This window comes from Melospiza melodia, unplaced genomic scaffold, assembly GCF_035770615.1.
Source record: "Melospiza melodia melodia isolate bMelMel2 unplaced genomic scaffold, bMelMel2.pri scaffold_293, whole genome shotgun sequence".
In the NCBI taxonomy this organism is placed as follows: Eukaryota; Metazoa; Chordata; class Aves; order Passeriformes; family Passerellidae; genus Melospiza; species Melospiza melodia.
In genome coordinates this window covers 59,542-77,866 of record NW_026948612.1, presented here as the reverse complement: position 1 = coordinate 77,866, position 18,325 = coordinate 59,542, and positions in this window count along the sequence as shown.

Genomic DNA, 18,325 nt, shown 5'->3' with positions numbered 1-18,325 from the left:
TCCCCCTATTTCCCCCATTTCCATTCTCCATATTTCCCCCATATTTCCCCCATATTCTCCCCATATTTCCCCCTTATTTCCCCCATTTCCATTTCCCATATTCCTCCATATTTCCCCCATTTCCATTCCCCATATTTCCCCCATATTTCCCCCATTTCCATCCCCATTTCCCCCCTATTTCCCCCATATTCTCCCCATATTTCCCCCCTATTTCCCCATTTCCATTTCCCATATTTCCCCCTATTTCCCCCATTTCCATCCCCCATTTCCCCCCTATTTCCCCCATTTACCTTTCCCTTATTTCCCCCATATTTCCCCCATTTCCATTCTCCACATTTCCCCCATATTTCCCCATATTCTCCCCATATTTCCCCCATTTCCATTCTCCATATTTTCCCCATATTTCCCCCATATTTCCCCCTATTTCCCCCATTTCCATCCCCCATTTCCCCCCTATTTCCCCATTTCCATTCTCCATATTTCCCCCCATATTCTCCCCATATTTCCCCCCTATTTCCCCCATTTCTTTTCCCATATTTCCTCCTATTTCCCCCATTTCCATCCCCCATTTCCCCCATATTTCCCCCATTTCCATCCCCAATTTCCCCCATATTTCCATTTCCCCCATATTCCTCCATTTCCATTCTCCATATTTCCCCCACATTTCCCCCATTTCCATTTCCCATATTTTCCCCATATTTCCCCCATATTTCCCCCTATTTCCCCCCATTTCCCCCATATTTCCCCATTTCCATTCTCCATATTTCCCCCATATTTCCCCCATATTCTCCCCATATTTCCCCCATTTCCATTTCCCATATTTCCCCCTATTTCCCCCATTTCCATCCCCCATTTCCCCCCTATTTCCCCATTTCCAGTCTCCACATTTCCCCCATTTCCATTTCCCATATTCCCCCCATTCCCCCCCACATTTCCCCCCATGTCCCCCCATTGTCCTCACCGCTGTCCCATCCTGTCCCCGCTGTCGCCTCTGTCCCCGCCCCCCCCGCGCTGTCCCCGCGCTTTTGTGGCCGCGCCCCGCCCTGGGGGAGGGGCGGGGCCGCTCCTGCCTCAGTTTCCCCGGATCTCGTAAATCTCCTTAATCCCGGGACGCTCTGACTCAGCCATCCGCCCCACTTCGGCCCGGTTTGGCCCAGTTTGGCCCGGTTTGGCCCAGTTTAGCCCAGTTTGCCCCAGTTCGGAGCCCGCCCAGCCCCGCTTTTCCCGTTTTCCCCCGCTTTTCTCCCGATTTTTCCTTATTTTATCTGGATCCCCCCGATTTCTCCCAGTTTTGCCTCATTTTCCCCTGATTTTCCCCATTTTAACCTCAATTTTCCTCTGATTTCCTCGCTTTGCCTCATTTCCTCCCTGATTTCCCCCATTTTTACCTCAATTTTCCCCTGATTTCCTCGTTTGCCTCATTTTCCCCCGATTTTCCCCATTTTAACCTCAATTTTCCCCTGATTTCCTCGCTTTGCCTCATTTCCTCCCTGATTTTCCCCATTGTTACCTCATTTTCCCCTGCTTTATGCAAGTTTTGCCTTTTCCCCCCCTGGTTTTCCCCAGTTTGCTTCATTTTCCCCGCTTTCCCCATTTTTGCCTCATTTTCCGTGGCTTTTGTCCCTTTTCTCCCCCATTTTTCCCCCATTCTTACTTCATTTTTCCCTGATTTTTCCCATTTTAACGTGAACTTTCCCCTGATTTATCCCATTTTTGCCTCATTTTCCCTGATCTTCCCATTTCTGGATCATTTTCGCTTGGGTTTTCCTCCCTTCCTGCCCATTTTTGTCTCATTTTCCCCCCGATTTCCCCCAGTTTTGCCCCTTTTCACCCTGATTTCCCCCATTTTACCTCATTTGCCCCTTCATTTCCCCCATTTTTGCCTCATTTCCCCCTAATTTCCCCCATTTTTGGATATTATTTCCGGGTTTTCCTCCTTCCCACCAATTTTTCCCCTTTCTCTCTCTGATTTTCCCCACTTTTGGATCATTTTTCCTCCTTCCTGCCCATTTTGATGCAGAAAACGAGGGGGGAAATTGGGAAAATTAGGAAAAAATAAGAAAAACTCGAGGGGAAAATGGATGAAAAAAATGAGAAAAATGTGAGGAGGAAAAAGGCAGAAATTTTGAGGGGAAAAATGGAAATGTGAGGGGAAAAGGGCAGGAAATATCAGGGGCAATAGGGCAGGAAAATGAGAGGGAAAATGTGGGAAATTCGAAGGAGACAAATCAGGAAAATGAGGGGAAATGGGCTGGAAAAATGAGGAGGAAACATGGGAAATGTGAGGGGGAAAAGGGGGGGAAAGGACAGGAAATTTGAGGAGAAAAAGGGAAATGTGAGGGGAAAAGTGCAGGAATTGTGAAGGGGGGAAATGGCAGGAATTGTGAGGGAAACATGAGGGGGAAACAGTGGAAAAATGGAGGGAAAAGGAGGGAAATTTGAGGGACAAAAAGGACAGGAAATGTGAGGGGAAACAGTGGGAAATGTGAGGGGGAAATCGTTAGGGGAAAATGGAGGAAAACAATGAGGGAAAAGGAGAGGGAAACATGAGGGGAAAATAGCAGAAACTACGAGGGGAAAAAAGTGGGAACTGTGAGGGGAAAAAATTGGGAAATGTGAGGGGGGAAATGGCAAGAACTGTGAGGGGAAAAAAGGTGGGAAGAGTGAGGGGAAAGGGGCAGGAAAAGTGACAGGAAAATGGCAGAAACTTTGAGGGGAAAAAGTGGGAAGTGTGAGGGGGGAAAAGGGCGGGAACTGTGAGGGGAAAATGGTAGGAACCATGAGGGAAAATGGAGGAAAAGACGAGTGAAAATGGGGGGAAAAGTGAGGGGAAAATGGAGGAAAACATGAGTGAAAATGAGGGGAAACGTGAGGGGAAAAAAAGTGGGAAGCATGAGGGGGGAAAAGGGCGAGAAACTGTGAGGGGGAAAAGGCAGGAAACATAAGGGAGAAAGGGTGATAAACATGAGGAGAAAATGGAGGAAAACGTGAGGGGAGAAATTGAAGAAAACATGAGGGAAAAATGGGGAAAACATGAGGGAAACATGGAGGGAAACATGAGGAGAAAATGTTGGGAAACGTGAGGGGGAAAGTAGAGGAAAACATGAGGGAAAATGGAGAAAAATGTCAGGGGGAAAAGTGGGAAACATGAGGGGGAAAGGGTAGGAACTGTGAAGGGGAAAATGGAGGGAAACGTGAGGGGAAAAGGGAGGGAAACGTGAGGGGAAAAGGGAGGGAAACGTGAGGGAAAAATGGAGGAAAACATGAGGGGAAAAAGTGGGAAACGTGAGGGGGAAAGGGCGGGAACTGTGATGGGAAAATGGGAGAAACTTTGAGGGGAAAAAAGTGAGGAGAAAATGGAGGGAAATGTGAGGGGAAAATGAAGGAAAACATGAGGGAAAATGGGGGCAAACATGAAGGGAAAAAGTGGGAAGCATGAGGGGAAAATGGAGGAAAATGTGAGGGAAAATGGGGGGAAATGTGAAGGGAAAAAAATGGGAAGTGTGAAGGGGAAAAGGCCGAGAACTATGAGGGAGAAAATGGAGGGAAATGTGATGGGGAAAATGGTGGGAAATGAGAGGGGGAAATGGAGGAAAACATGAGGGAAAATGGCGAAAAACATGAGGGGAAAAAAGTGAGAAGCGTGAAGGGGAAAGGGCCAGGAACTATGAGGGGGAAAATGGAGGGAAGCATGAGAGAAAAAGGTGGGAACTGAGGGGGAAAATGGAAGTAAATGTGAGGGGAAAAAAGTGGGAAGCATGAGGGGGAAAATGGTGGCAACTGTGAGGGGGGAAATGGAGGGGAAATGTGAGGGGAAAATGGAGGGAAATGTGAGGGGGGGAAAGGTGGGAAATGTGAGGGGATAATGGCAGGAACTTTCGGGAGAAAAGAGGCGGGAAATGTGAGGGAAAATGGCAAGAACTGTGAGGAGAAAAAAGGCGGGAAATGTGAGGGGGAAAATGGCAAGAACTGTGAGGAGAAAAAAGGTGAGAAATGTGAGGGGATAATGGCAAGAACTGTGAGGAGAAAAAAGGTGAGAAATGTGAGGGGAAAATGGCAGGAACTTTCAGGGGAAAAAAAGGCAGGAAATGTGAGGGAAAATGGAGGGAAACGTGAGAGAAACGTGAGGGGAAAATGAGAGGAAATGGGAAAATAGCAGAAACTATGAGGGGAAAAAAGGGGGAACTGTGAGGGGGGAAATGGATGGAAATACGACAGGAAAATGGGGGGAAACGTGAGGGGAAAATGGAGGGAAGTGTGAGGGGAAAATGGAGGAGAAAAGGGCGGGAAATTTGACGACAAAAAGGGTGGGAAATTTAAAGACAAAAAAGGGCTGAAACCTGAGGGGAAAAGGCTCCCAGTTGGCTCCCAGTTGGCTCCCAGTGCTCCCAGTTCAGCTCTGGGCTGCCCCCAGTGCCACCAATGACCTCATCCCCCTCCCCAGCCAATCAAATAAAGGAGGCGGAGCCAGATGCACTCTCAACTGTGATTGGTCTTTATTGTTGAACAGGGGGCGTGGTCTCAGCTGGCCCCACCCCTGGGGCAGGCATCGCTGTCTGATAGATCACCACGGGCTGGGGGCGGGACAGGGGGCGTGGTCAGTGTTTGCCACGCCCACAACCCCGCCCCAATGTCCATATAATGGAGCGAGACCCTTATAAACCACACCCCCCTCATTAATCACCCCATGGCCACGCCCCTTCTGTCACTCACCATTGGCGTCGCCTTGGGGCGCCCCCTGGCGGCCGCCACGCAGCCAATCACGGCCAGCACCGCCCCCGCCGCCGATGACGTCAGCAGCAGCACGTGGGTGCCCAGCAGCACCCCCTGGTGGACGGGAAATGGGGGGAAAATGGGGGAAAATCGGCTCAAAAATGACAGAAAATTGACACTAAAATTGACCAAACCATGACCCCATAATGGACCTAAATCCAGCCCTAAACTGACCCAAAACTTCATCCAGAACTGACCTGAAATTAATTCCAAATTGATCAAAAAACGATTAAAAATTGACCTGAAATTAATTCCAAATTGACCAAAAATCGATTAAAAATTGACCTGAAATTATTCCCAAGTTGATCAAAAATTGAGTAAAAAACTGACCTGAAATTAATCCCAAGCTGAGCAAAAATTGATTAAAAATTGACCTGAAATTAATCCCAAACTGACCCAAAATTAAAACTTGACTCTTAATTGACACAGAAATGACCCAAAATTGACACATAAAGTGACCCATGAGTGACCAATAAGTGACCAAAAACTGACCCGTGAGTGACCAATAAATGACCAATAACTGCCCCAGAGTGACCAATAACTGCCCCAGAGTGACCAATAACTGCCCCAGTGACCAATAACTGCCCCAGAGTGACCCAGAATGACCAATAACTGACCCATAACTGCCTCAGAGTGACCAATAACTGCCCCAGAGTGACCCAGAGTGACCAATAACTGCCCCAGAGTGACCAATAACTGCCCCAGAGTGACCCATAACTGCCCCATTGTGACCAATAACTGCCCCAGAGTGACCAATAACTGCCCCAGTGACCAATAACTGCCCCAGAGTGACCAATAACTGACCCATAACTGTCCCAGAGTGACCAATAACTGCCCCAGAGTGACCAATAACTGCCCCAAACTGCCCCAGAGTGACCAATAACTGCCCCAGAGTGACCAATAACTGCCCCAAACTGCCCCAGAGTGACCAATAACTGACCCATGAGTGACCACAATGACCAATAACTGACCTGAACTGCCCCACAGTGACCAATAAGTGACCAATAACTGCCCCAGTGACCAATAACTGCCCCAGAGTGACCCAGAGTGACCAATAACTGCCCCAAACTGCCCCAGAGTGACCAATAACTGACCCATAACTGCCCCAGAGTGACCCATAACTGCCCCAGAGTGACCAATAACTGACCCATAACTGCCCCAGAGTGACCCAAACTGACACATAACTGCCCCAAAGTGACCCAGTGACCAATAACTGACCCAGAGTGGACCAACGGTGACCAATAACTGTCCCATAATTGACCCAGAGTGACCAACACTGATCCAGAGTGACCAACACTGACCCAGAGTGACCAGTGGTGACCAATAACTGTCCCATACACTGCCCCAAATTGACCCAAATTGCCCCAGAGTGACCGATAACTGCCCCAAACTGCCCCATAACTGCCCCATAACTGCCCCAAACTGAGTGCCCATCACTGACCGTCACTGACCATGAGTGACCATCGCTGACCATCACTGACCATCACTGACCATGAGTGACCATCGCTGACCATCACTGACCATCACTGCCCGTCACTGACCATCACTGACCGTCACTGACCATGAGTGACCATCGCTGACCATCACTGACCATCACTGCCCATCACTGACCATCACTGACCATGAGTGACCATCACTGACCAGTGGTGACCATGAGTGACCATCACTGACCATCACTGAACATCACTGACCATGAGTGACCATCACTGACCATCACTGACCATCACTGACCATGAGTGACCATCACTGACCATCACTGACCAGTGGTGACCATGAGTGACCATCACTGACCATCACTGACCATCACTGACCATGAGTGACCATCACTGACCATCACTGACCATCACTGACCATGAGTGACCATGAGTGACCATCACTGACCATCACTGACCATGAGTGACCATCACTGACCATCACTGACCATCACTGACCATGAGTGACCATCCCTGACCATCACTGACCATGAGTGACCATCACTGACCATCACTGACCATGAGTGACCATCGCTGACCATCACTGACCATGAGTGACCATGAGTGACCATCACTGCCCATCACTGACCATGAGTGACCATCGCTGACCATCGCTGACCATCACTGACCATCACTGACCATCACTGACCATGAGTGACCATCGCTGACCATCACTGCCCATCACTGACCGTCACTGACCATGAGTGACCATCACTGACCATCACTGACCGTCACTGACCATGAGTGACCATCGCTGACCATCACTGACCATCACTGCCCATGAGTGACCATGAGTGACCATCACTGACCATCACTGCCCATGAGTGACCATGAGTGACCATCACTGCCCATCACTGACCATGAGTGACCATGAGTGACCATCACTGACCATCGCTGACCATCACTGACCATGAGTGACCATCACTGCCCAGTGGTGACCATGAGTGACCATGAGTGACCATGAGTGACCATGAGTGCCCATCACTGCCCATCACTGCCCATGAGTGACCATGAGTGACCATGAGTGACCATGAGTGACCATGAGTGACCATCACTGCCCATGAGTGACCATGAGTGACCATGAGTGTCCATCACTGCCCATGAGTGACCATGAGTGACCATCCCTGCCCATCACTGCCCATCACTGCCCATGAGTGACCATGAGTGACCATGAGTGCCCATCACTGACCATGAGTGACCATGAGTGACCATGAGTGACCATGAGTGACCATGAGTGACCATCACTGCCCATGAGTGACCATGAGTGACCATGAGTGCCCATCACTGACCATGAGTGACCATGAGTGACCATGAGTGACCATGAGTGCCCATGAGTGACCATGAGTGACCATGAGTGCCCATGAGTGACCATGAGTGACCATGAGTGCCCATCCCTGCCCATCACTGCCCATGAGTGACCATGAGTGACCATGAGTGCCCATCACTGCCCATCACTGACCAGTGGTGACCATGAGTGACCATGAGTGACCATGAGTGACCATGAGTGCCCATCACTGCCCATGAGTGACCATGAGTGCCCATGAGTGACCATGAGTGACCATGAGTGACCATGAGTGACCATGAGTGACCATCCCTGCCCATCACTGCCCATGAGTGACCATCACTGACCATGAGTGACCATCGCTGCCCGCTGGCCTCACCTGCGCGGCCGGGCCCAGGTTGTAGCACCAGGGGCAGCTGTGGGGGAGGAGCAGCCCCTGCACGCCCAGGGCCAGGAAGGACACGATGGACGCCACGATGTCCAGCGCCAGCGCGGCCCGAGCCTGCGGGGAGTGACCGCTGAGTGACCGCTGAGTGACCAATGAGTGACCAGCAGCAATCCACCCCAAAAAAACCCCAAAAAATCCCCCAAAATCTGGCCCAAAAATGACCTAAAACTGACCCACGATGTCCAGCGCCAGCGCGGCCCGAGCCTGCGGGGAGTGACCGCTGAGTGGACCGCTGAGTGACCAATGAGTGACCACTGAGTGACCGCTGAGTGACCACTGAGTGACCACTGAGTGACCAATGAGTGACCACTGAGTGACCACTGAGTGACCACTGAGTGACCGCAGTGACCACTGAGTGACCACTGAGTGACCACTGAGTGACCACTGAGTGACCGCTGAGTGACCCATGAGTGACCGCTGAGTGACCACTGAGTGACCACTGAGTGACCACTGAGTGACCACTGAGTGACCCATGAGTGACCACTGAGTGACCAATGAGTGACCACTGAGTGACCCATGAGTGACCACTGAGTGACCACTGAGTGACCGCTGAGTGACCAATGAGTGACCAATGAGTGACCGCTGAGTGCCTGCTGAGTGACCAGCAGCAACCCACCCCCAAAAAACCCCAAAAAATCCCCCAAAATCTGGCCCAAAAGTGACCTAAAACTGACCCACGATGTCCAGCGCCAGCGCGGCCCGAGCCTGCGGGGAGTGACCAATGAGTGACCAATGAGTGACCACTGAGTGACCGCTGAGTGACCGCTGAGTGACCAATGAATGACCAATGAGTGACCGCTGAGTGACCGCTGAGTGACCAATGAGTGACCAGCAGCAACCCACCCCCAAAAAAACCCAAAAATCCCCCAAAATCTGGCCCAAAAGTGACCTAAAACTGACCCACGATGTCCAGCGCCAGCGCGGCCTGAGCCTGCGGGGAGTGACCAATGAGTGACCACTGAGTGACCACTGAGTGACCAATGAGTGACCACTGAGTGACCGCTGAGTGACCAATGAGTGACTGCTGAGTGACCACTGAGTGACCACTGAGTGACCAATGAGTGACCACTGAGTGACCGCTGAGTGACCGCTGAGTGACCACTGAGTGACCAATGAGTGACCACTGAGTGACCACTGAGTGACCAGTGAGTGACCAATGAGTGACCGCTGAGTGACCACTGAGTGACCAATGAGTGACCACTGAGTGACCAATGAGTGACCACTGAGTGACCGCTGAGTGACCGCTGAGTGACCACTGAGTGACCAATGAGTGACCACTGAGTGACCACTGAGTGACCAGTGAGTGACCAATGAGTGACCGCTGAGTGACCACTGAGTGACCAATGAGTGACCACTGAGTGACCACTGAGTGACCACTGAGTGACCAATGAGTGACCACTGAGTGACCAATGAGTGACCACTGAGTGACCACTGAGTGACCACTGAGTGACCAATGAGTGACCACTGAGTGACCACTGAGTGACCGCTGAGTGACCGCTGAGTGACCAATGAGTGACCACTGAGTGACCAATGAGTGACCACTGAGTGACCACTGAGTGACCACTGAGTGACCACTGAGTGACCCTGAGTGACCCTGAGTGACCATTGAGTGACCAGCCACGCCCCGCCCTGTCCCCGCTCTCACCCGTCCGGCCGAGGGTCCCTTGGCCATGGCCGCCAGCGCCGCCCCCGCCGCCATCAGCTGTGGGACCAGTACGGACCAGTATAAACCAGTATAAACCAGTATGGACCAGTACGGACCAGTATGGACCAGTATGGACCAGTACGGACCAGTATGGACCAGTATGGACCAGTACGGACCAGTATGGACCAGTATGGACCAGTACGGACCAGTATAAACCAGTATGGACCAGTATGGACCAGTATAAACCAGTATAAACCAGTATGGACCGGTATGGACCAGTAACCCCGAATCCCCTTTTTACCCATCGCAATCCCCTCCCAGTTCCCTCCCAGTCTATCCCAGTCCATCCCAGTATACCCCAGTCCCTCCCAGTTCTCTCCCAGTATACCCCAGTATATCCCAGTCCGTCCCAGTTCCCTCCCAGTCCCCCCCAGTCCTGCCCAGTCCCATCCCAGTACACTCCAGTATATCCCAGTATATCCCAGTCCCCCCCAGTCCCCTCCCAGTTCCCTCCCACTCCCTCCCAGTCTATCCCAGTGTCTCCCAGTATATCCCAGTCCATCCCAGTCCATCCCAGTCTATCCCAGTCTATCCCAATCCCATCCCAGTCCCTCCCAGTCCCTCCCAGTCTATCCCAGTATACCCCAGTACACCCCAGTACACCCCAGTCCCTCCCAGTCTCTTCCAGTCCCTCCCAGTCTATCCCAGTCCCTCCCAGTCCATCCCAGTCCCTCCCAGTATATCCCAGTCTATCCCAATCCCATCCCAGTCCCCTCCCAGTATATCCCAATCCCATCCCAGTCCCTCCCAGTATATCCCAGTCCCCCCCAATCCCCTCCCAGTCTATCCCAGTATATCCCAGTATATCCAGTCCCTCCCAGTCCCCCCCAATCCCCTCCCAGTTCCCTCCCAGTCCCTTCCAGTATACCCCAGTCCCTCCCAGTCCCTCCCAGTCCCTCCCAGTCCCTCCCAGTCTATCCCAATCCCATCCCAGTCCCCTCCCAGTATATCCCAGTATACCCCAGTCCCTCCCAGTATATCCCAGTCCCCTCCCAGTCTATCCCCAGTATATCCCAGTATATCCCAGTCCCTCCCAGTCCCCCCCAATCCCCTCCCAGTTTCCCTCCCAGTCCATCCCAGTCCATCCCAGTCTATCCCAGTTCCATCCCAGTCCCCTCCAGTCCCTCCCAATCCCATCCCAGTCCCTCCCAGTCCCTCCCAGTCCCTCCCCAGTCCCTCCCAGTATATCCCAGTATACCCCAGTTTACCCCGCCCCCCCCCTCACCGCGGGGCCGCTCCCCCAGGGCCGTTCCCAGCTGCGCCCCCACGGGGTCTCCCAGCGCTCCCAGCAGGGCGGCCCCGAGCGCCACCTGGAGGCTCCCGAGCAGCACCTGCGACACCTGGGGGGGGGGGGGAGGGGCGGGTCACGGGGGGGTGGGGGAGGGGAGGGGGGAGGGGCGGCCCCTCCCCCACCGCCACCAAAAAAAAAAAAAAAAAAAAAAAAAAAAAAACCGCGAAAAAAAAAGCCGAATTTAATAGGAGGGAAAATCGCCCCTCCCCCACTCTAAAAGGAGGAGCCAAAATCGCCCCTCCCCCACCCTAAAAATGAGCTAAAATCGCCCCTCCCCCCACCCTAAAAAATGAGCTAAAAATCGCCCCTCCCCCACACCCTAAAAAATAAAAATAAAAAAAAAAAAACAAAAAAAAAAAAAAAAACAAACCAAAAAAAAAAAAAGCCGAATTTAATAGGAGGGAAAATCGCCCCTCCCCCACCCTAAAAAGAGGAGCCGAAATCGCCCCTCCCCCAATCTTACGTTTGGCCCCTCCCCCACACCCTAAAAAGAGGAGCCGAAATCGCCCCTCCCCCAATCTAAAGTTTGGCCCCTCCCCCCCACCCTAAAAAGGGCCTCGATTTGCCCCTCCCCCATCCCCAAATTTGGGCCCCTCCCCCACGCTAAAAAGGGCCTTGATTTGCCCCTCCCCCAGCCCCAAAACCCGCCCCCCTCCCCCATCACCAAAAGGACCCAAATTTGGCCCCTCCCCCCACTCCGAAAATTGCCCCTCCCCCACCCTAAAAAGGACCCAAATTTGGCCCCTCCCCCACCCCAAAACTGCCCCTCCCCCACCCTAAAAAGGACCCAAATTTGGCCCCTCCCCCACCCTAAAAAGGGCCCGGATTTGGCCCCCTCCCCCACCCCTCCCAGCCCCTCCCCCACATCGCTCCAGCCCCGCCCCTCCCCCACCCCAAACGCCCCCGAATTCCAAAGTCCAAAAATGTCCCAAAGCCGCCCCTCCCCCACCCCGGGGCCTCCCAGTTCGTCCCAGTACAAACCAGTACAAACCAGTACAAACCCAGTCCCCCCCAAAGCCCTTCCCAGTACAAACCAGTATAAACCAGTACAAACCAGTAACCCCAACCCCCCTCCCAGTATAAACCAGTCCAAACCAGTATACCCCAGTCGCTCCCAGTCCAAACCAGTCCAAACCAGTATAAACCAGTCCCTCCCAGTACAAAACCAGTCCAAACCAGTATACCCAGTCGCTCACCCCCCAGCGCCAGGGGCTCCCCCCACAGCCGCCCCCCCCGCTCGGGGTGGGGGAGGGGTCCCGGGGGGGGGCGGGGGAGGGGCCGCGGCCTCCGCCCCTCCCCCCCCCCGCGGGCACCACGCGCGTCAGCAGCAGCAGCTCCGCCATCGACCAGTATAAACCAGTATGGACCAGTATAAACTGGTATCAACCGGTATAAAACCAGTATGGACCAGTATAAATCAGTATAAACTGGTATTAACCAGTATGGACCAGTATGGACCAGTATGGACCAGTATAGACCGGTATAAACCAGTATAGACCAGTACGGACGCGCTCAGTCCCTCCCAGTTCCCACCCAGTTCGTCCCAGTTTACTCCCAGTCCCTCCCAGTTCCCTCCCAGTCCCTCCCAGTAACCCCTAAACCACAAACCAGTACAAACCAGTGACCCCAAATCCCCTCCCAGTCCCTCCCAGTACAAACCAGTAACCCCACATCCCCTCCCAGTCTCCTCCCAGTTTGTCCCAGTAACTCCAAACCCCAAACCAGTACAAACCAGTAACCCCTCCCAGTACAAAACCAGTACAAACCAGTCCCTCCCAGTCCCTCCCAGTATAAACCAGTACAAACCAGTAACCCCACATCCCCTCCCCAGTCCCTCCCGGTTTGTCCCAGTCCCCCAAACCAGTACACCAGTATAAACCAGTAACCCCAAACTCCAAACCAGTACAAACCAGTACAAACCAGACCCCCCCAAATCCCCTTTTCTCCCCTCCCCCAGTCCCTCCCAGTATAAACCAGTACAAACCCAGTAACCCCAAACCCCAAACCAGTAATCCCAAATCCCCTCCCAGTATAAACCAGTACAAACCAGTAACCCCACATCCCCTCCCAGTCCAAACCAGTCCAAACCAGTCCAAACCAGTCCAAACCAGTACAAACCAGTACAAACCAGTCCCTCCCAGTCCCTCCCAGTCCCTCCCAGTACAAACCAGTACAAACCAGTACAAACCAGTCCCCCTTTACCGCCCCCTTTTAGAGCTCAATGGACCGAGCAAAGGGGGCGTGGGCCAGACCAAGCCCCGCCCCCACATTTTGGCCACGGCCCCCTCCCTAAAAAAAAGGCGCCAAAATCGCCCCAAAATGGCGCCAAATTCGGCCCCTCCCCCCCCCCCCCAAATTTCCAAATTTTCCAATTTTGGGGCTAAAAAATCCAAATTTGGGTAAAAATTAAAAAAAATCCCGATTTGGTTTTCAGTACCCAGGAGGCGAAATTTGGGTTGAAAATTTTTATTTTGGGGTCGAAATTACAAATTTGGGTTTTAAAATAAATCACAATTTTTGGGATTAAAATTCCGAATTTTGGTCAGAAAATCCTGATTTGAGGCTTTAAAGAAATCTCAATTTTTTGGTGAAAAATCTGATTTTTTTTTTTGGCTATAAAATCTGAAATTTTGGGTTAAAAAAATCCCAATTTTTTTGGTCAAAAAATCTGAATTTTTGGGCCTTAAAAAATCGGAATTTTTCATTAAAAACCCCCAATTTTTTGGTTATAAAACACGAATTTTTTGGGTTAAAAAATCCCGATTTTTTTTTTTAAATCCCAATTTTTTTTCCTTTGAAAATTGTCAATTTTGGGATTGAAATTCCGATTTTTTCGGGCTAAAAACCCCCAATTTTGGGTTATAAAACACGAATTTTTTGGGCGAAAAAAAATCCCGATTTTTTTTTTAAGAATCCCAATTTTTTTTTCCTTTAAAAAATTGTCAATTTTTTGGGTTCAAATTCCGATTTTTGGGGTTAAAAATCCCCCATTTTTTTGGGTTATAAAATCCAAATTTTTTTGGGTTAAAAAGTCCCAACTTTTATTTTAAAAAAAAACAATTTTTGTGTTAAAAAATCCGAATTTTTTTTGCTTTAAAAAATTGTCAATTTTGGGGTTGAAATTCCGATTTTTTTGAGCTAAAAACCCCCATTTTTTGGGTTATAAAATCCAAATTTTTTGGGGTTAAAAAATCCCAATTTTTTTTTTTTTTTTTAATCCCAATTTTTTTCCTTTAAAAATTGTCAATTTTGGGGTTAAAATTCCGATTTTTGGGGTTAAAAGCAGCGGATTTTGGGGCTGGGGCTCCCCCAGCAGCGCCACCCGAGGGGTCCCGAGCGTCACCAGCGCCGGCGGCGGCCCAAATGACGTAGGCGGGGGTGGGTGACGTCATCGGCGACGTCATCGGTGACGTCATCGGCGGGCAGGGCGGCTGCGGAGGGGAGAGAGAGGGAAAGAAAGGGTTAAAAATTGAAAATTCGGGGTTAAAAATTCGGATTTTTGGGGTTAAAAAATTGAAAATTTCAGGGGTTAAAAATGGAGATTTTAAATGGGGATTTTAGGGGTGAAAAAATTGAAAATTTTTGGGGTAAAAAATTGGAAATTTTGGGGGTAAAAATTGGGGATTTTTGGGGTTGAAAATTGCTCATTTTTGGATTAAAAACTGGGGATTTTTGGGGTAAAAAATTGGGGATTTTTGGGATTAAAAATTGGGGATTTTGGGGGTTAAAATTTGAAATTTCAGGGATTAAAAATTGGCGGGTTTGGGGTTAAAAATTGGGGATTTTGGGGGTTAAAATTTTGGATTTTTGAGGTTAAAAGTTGGGGATTTTGAGGTTAAAAATTGGGGGATTTTGGGGGGGAAAAAATGGAAATTTGGGGTTAAAAAATTGGGGATTTTGGGGTTTGAAAATTGGGAAATTTTTGGGGTTAAAAAATTGGGGATTTTGGGGTTAAAAAATAGAAATTTCAGGGGTTAAAAATGGAGATTTTAAATGGGGATTTTAGGGGTGAAAAAAATTGAAATTTTGGGGGTAAAAATTGGAAATTTTGGGGGTAAAAAAGGGGATTTTTGGGGGGTGAAAATGGGGGGTTTGAGGGGTTAAAAATTGAGGATTTTGGGGTTAAAAATTGGGGATTTTGGGGTAAAAAATTTTGAATTTTGGGGTTAAAAATTGGGGATTTTGGGGTTTAAAATTTGAAATTTCAGGGATTAAAAACTGGGGATTTTTGGGGTTAAAAATTGGGGATTTTGGGGGTTAAAAATTGGGGAATTTTGGGGTTAAAAATTGGGGATTTTGGGGTTAAAAATTGGGGATTTTTGGGGTTTAAAAATGTGGATTTTTGGGGTTAAAAATTTGGATTTTTGGGGTCAAAAAATGGGAATTTTGGGGGGTAAAAAATGGAATTTTTGGGTAAAAAATTGGGGATTTTTGGGGTTAAAAATTGGGGACTCTGGGGGTAAAAATGGGATTTTTGGGGGGTTTAAAAGATGGAAATTTTGGGTTAAAAATTGGGAATTTCAGGACTTACCTGGGCCGGGGCAGGGCAGCAGGGCCGGGGCTGTCGCTGCCCCCTTGGGGAGATTTTTGGGGCGATTTTTGGGATTTTTGGGATTTTTGGGGTGACCCCGGGAGGGAGCCTTGGAGCGGCCCCGGCGGCGGCAGCAGCGGCAAAGGCGCCCCATGGTCCTAAAAATGGGGAAAAAACGGGAAAAAATGGGAAAAAAAATCAGCCAGAAATGATCAAAATTGGCAAAAATGAGATTGGAAATATAAAAATGTTTCAAATAAATGCAAAATAAACCCCAAAAAAATGGCCCAGAATATCCCAAACAGCCCCCAAAATTGCCCCGAAAATTACTGAAATGTTTCAAATCACCAGAAAATAAAGCAAAAAATAATAATAAAAAAAAAAACAAATTATCCAAATTTAACCCAAAAATTCTCCTCCAAAAAAAACCCCCCAAATCCTCCCGAATTTTCCCCAAAAACCCCAAAAATCCCAAACCAAAACGCCCCAAATCAACTCCAAAAATTCCCTAAAAAAAACCCCCAAAAAACCCAAATCCCCCCAACCCCTCCCTGTACCCCAAAAATCCCAAAAATTCCCCCAAAAAATCCCAAAAAGTCCCCCCAAAAAATCCCAAATTTCCCCCAAAAATCAAAAAAAATTCCCCTAAAAAATCCCAAATTCTCCCAAAATCCCAAAAATTCCCATCAAAAATTCCCCCAAAAATCCCAAATTTCCCCAAAAATCCCAAAAATTCCCCCAAAAAATCCCAAATTCCCCCAAAAGTCCCAAAAAATTCCCCCCAAAAAAATCCCAAATTTCCTCCAAAATCCACCAAGAAAATCCCAAAAATCCCTAAAAATCCACCCAAAGTCCCCCAAAAATCCCCCAAAAAACCCCCAAAATTCCCCGAATTTCCCCCCAAATTTCTCTCCAACCCCTCCCCCACCCTCCCCGCACCCCAAAATTCCCAAATTTCCCAAAAAATCCCCAAAAAATTCCCAAAAATCCCCCCAAAATTCCCCCCGAAAATCCCCCGAAATCCCCCCCAAACATCCCCCTAAAATTTCACAAAATTCCCCCAAAAATCCCCAAAAATCCCCCAAATTCCCCCGAATTTCCCCCAAAATTTCCCCGAATTTCCCCCAAAATTTCTCCCCATCCCTCCCCGCACCCCAAAATTTCCAAATTTCAAAAAATCCAAAAAAAATTCCCAAAAATCCACCCGAAAACCTCCCGAAATCCCCCCAAAAATCCCCAAAAAATCCACCAAAATCCTCAAAAAAATCCCCAAAATTCCCCGAATTTCCCCCAAAATTTCCCCCAAACCCCTCCCCCACCCTCCCTGCACCCCAAAATTCCCAAATTTCCCAAAAAATTCCCAAAAATTCCCCACCAAAAAAAATCAAATGCCCCCGAATTTCCCTCCCCAAACTCCAAAATTCTCCTCAAAAAATCCCCAAAATTCCCCCCAAAATCCCCCCAAAAATCCCCAAAATTCCCCGAATTTCCCCCCAAATTTCTCGCCAACCCCTCCCCCACCCTCCCCGCACCCCAAAATTCCCAAATTTCCCTGAAAAATTCCCAAAATTCCCCCAAAATTTCCCATTTTCCCTCACCTCTCCCTCAGCTCTTTCACCCCAATTTCGGCCTCGGCCTCTCTGGGGTTTGGGGGGGGGCGGGGCCTCATTTTTGGGGGGGCGATGACGTCACCACGGCCACCCCTTTATGACGTCATCAGCGCCCCCAAAAACATTCATTAAAACCCCTCCAAACCTTTAATTAAAACCTTGAAAACAACGAGGTCGAGCCTCAAAATAATTAAAAATTCAAATCAACCCCCAAAACCGGTTGGGGTGGTGATGACGTCATCGAGGCGCCCCAAAAAAAACCGGCTGGGGGTGATGACGTCATGGAGGCACCCCCCCAAAAAACCGGCTGGGGTGGTGATGACGTCATCATTGAGGTCAGTGCGGCCCAAAAACCCCAAATTGGGGGGGGGGAGGGGGGAGGGGAAAGGGGGAATGGAGGCGGTGACGTCATCGGGAGGCGGGGAAGGGGGCGGGGCTTGGGGGGAGCGGAAATTTGGGATTTGAACCCCAAAAATTGGGATTTGAACCCCAAAATTTGGGGATTGAACCCCGAAATCAACCCGGGAACCCCAAAATCAGCCCGGGAACCCCAAAAATTGGGATTTGAACCCCGAAATTTGGGGATTGAACCCCGAAATTGAGAATTGAACCCCAAATCCTGGAAGAGAACCCGAAATTTGGGGATCGAACCCCAAAATCAGCCCGGGAACCCCAAAATTGGGATTTGAACCCCGAATCCTGGAAGAGAACCCGAAATTTGGGGATTTAACGCTGAAATTTGGGATTTGAACCCCGAAATTTGGGATTGAACCCCAAAAATTGGGGATGGAACCCCGAAATTTGGGATTTGAACCCCGAAATTTGGGATTGAACCCCAAAAATTTGGGATGGAATCCCGAAATTTGGGATTTTAACCCCAAAATTGGGAATTGAACCCCAAATCCTGGCAGGGAACCCGAAATTTGGGGATCGAACCCCAAAAAATTGGGGATTGAACCCCAAAATCAACCCGGGAACCCCAAAATTTTGGGAATTTCACCCCAAAATGATCCCAGGGACCCCAAAATTCGGGAATTTTGCCCCAAAATGATCCCAGAGACCCCAAAATTTGGGAATTTCACCCCAAAATTCGGGAATTTGACCCCAAAATTTGGGAATTTCACCCCCAAATCCCCCCTGACCGCCCCTCCCCCCCCCCCGGTGACGTCATCGATGCCCAAATTTGGGAATTTTGCCCCAAATTTCCCCTCCC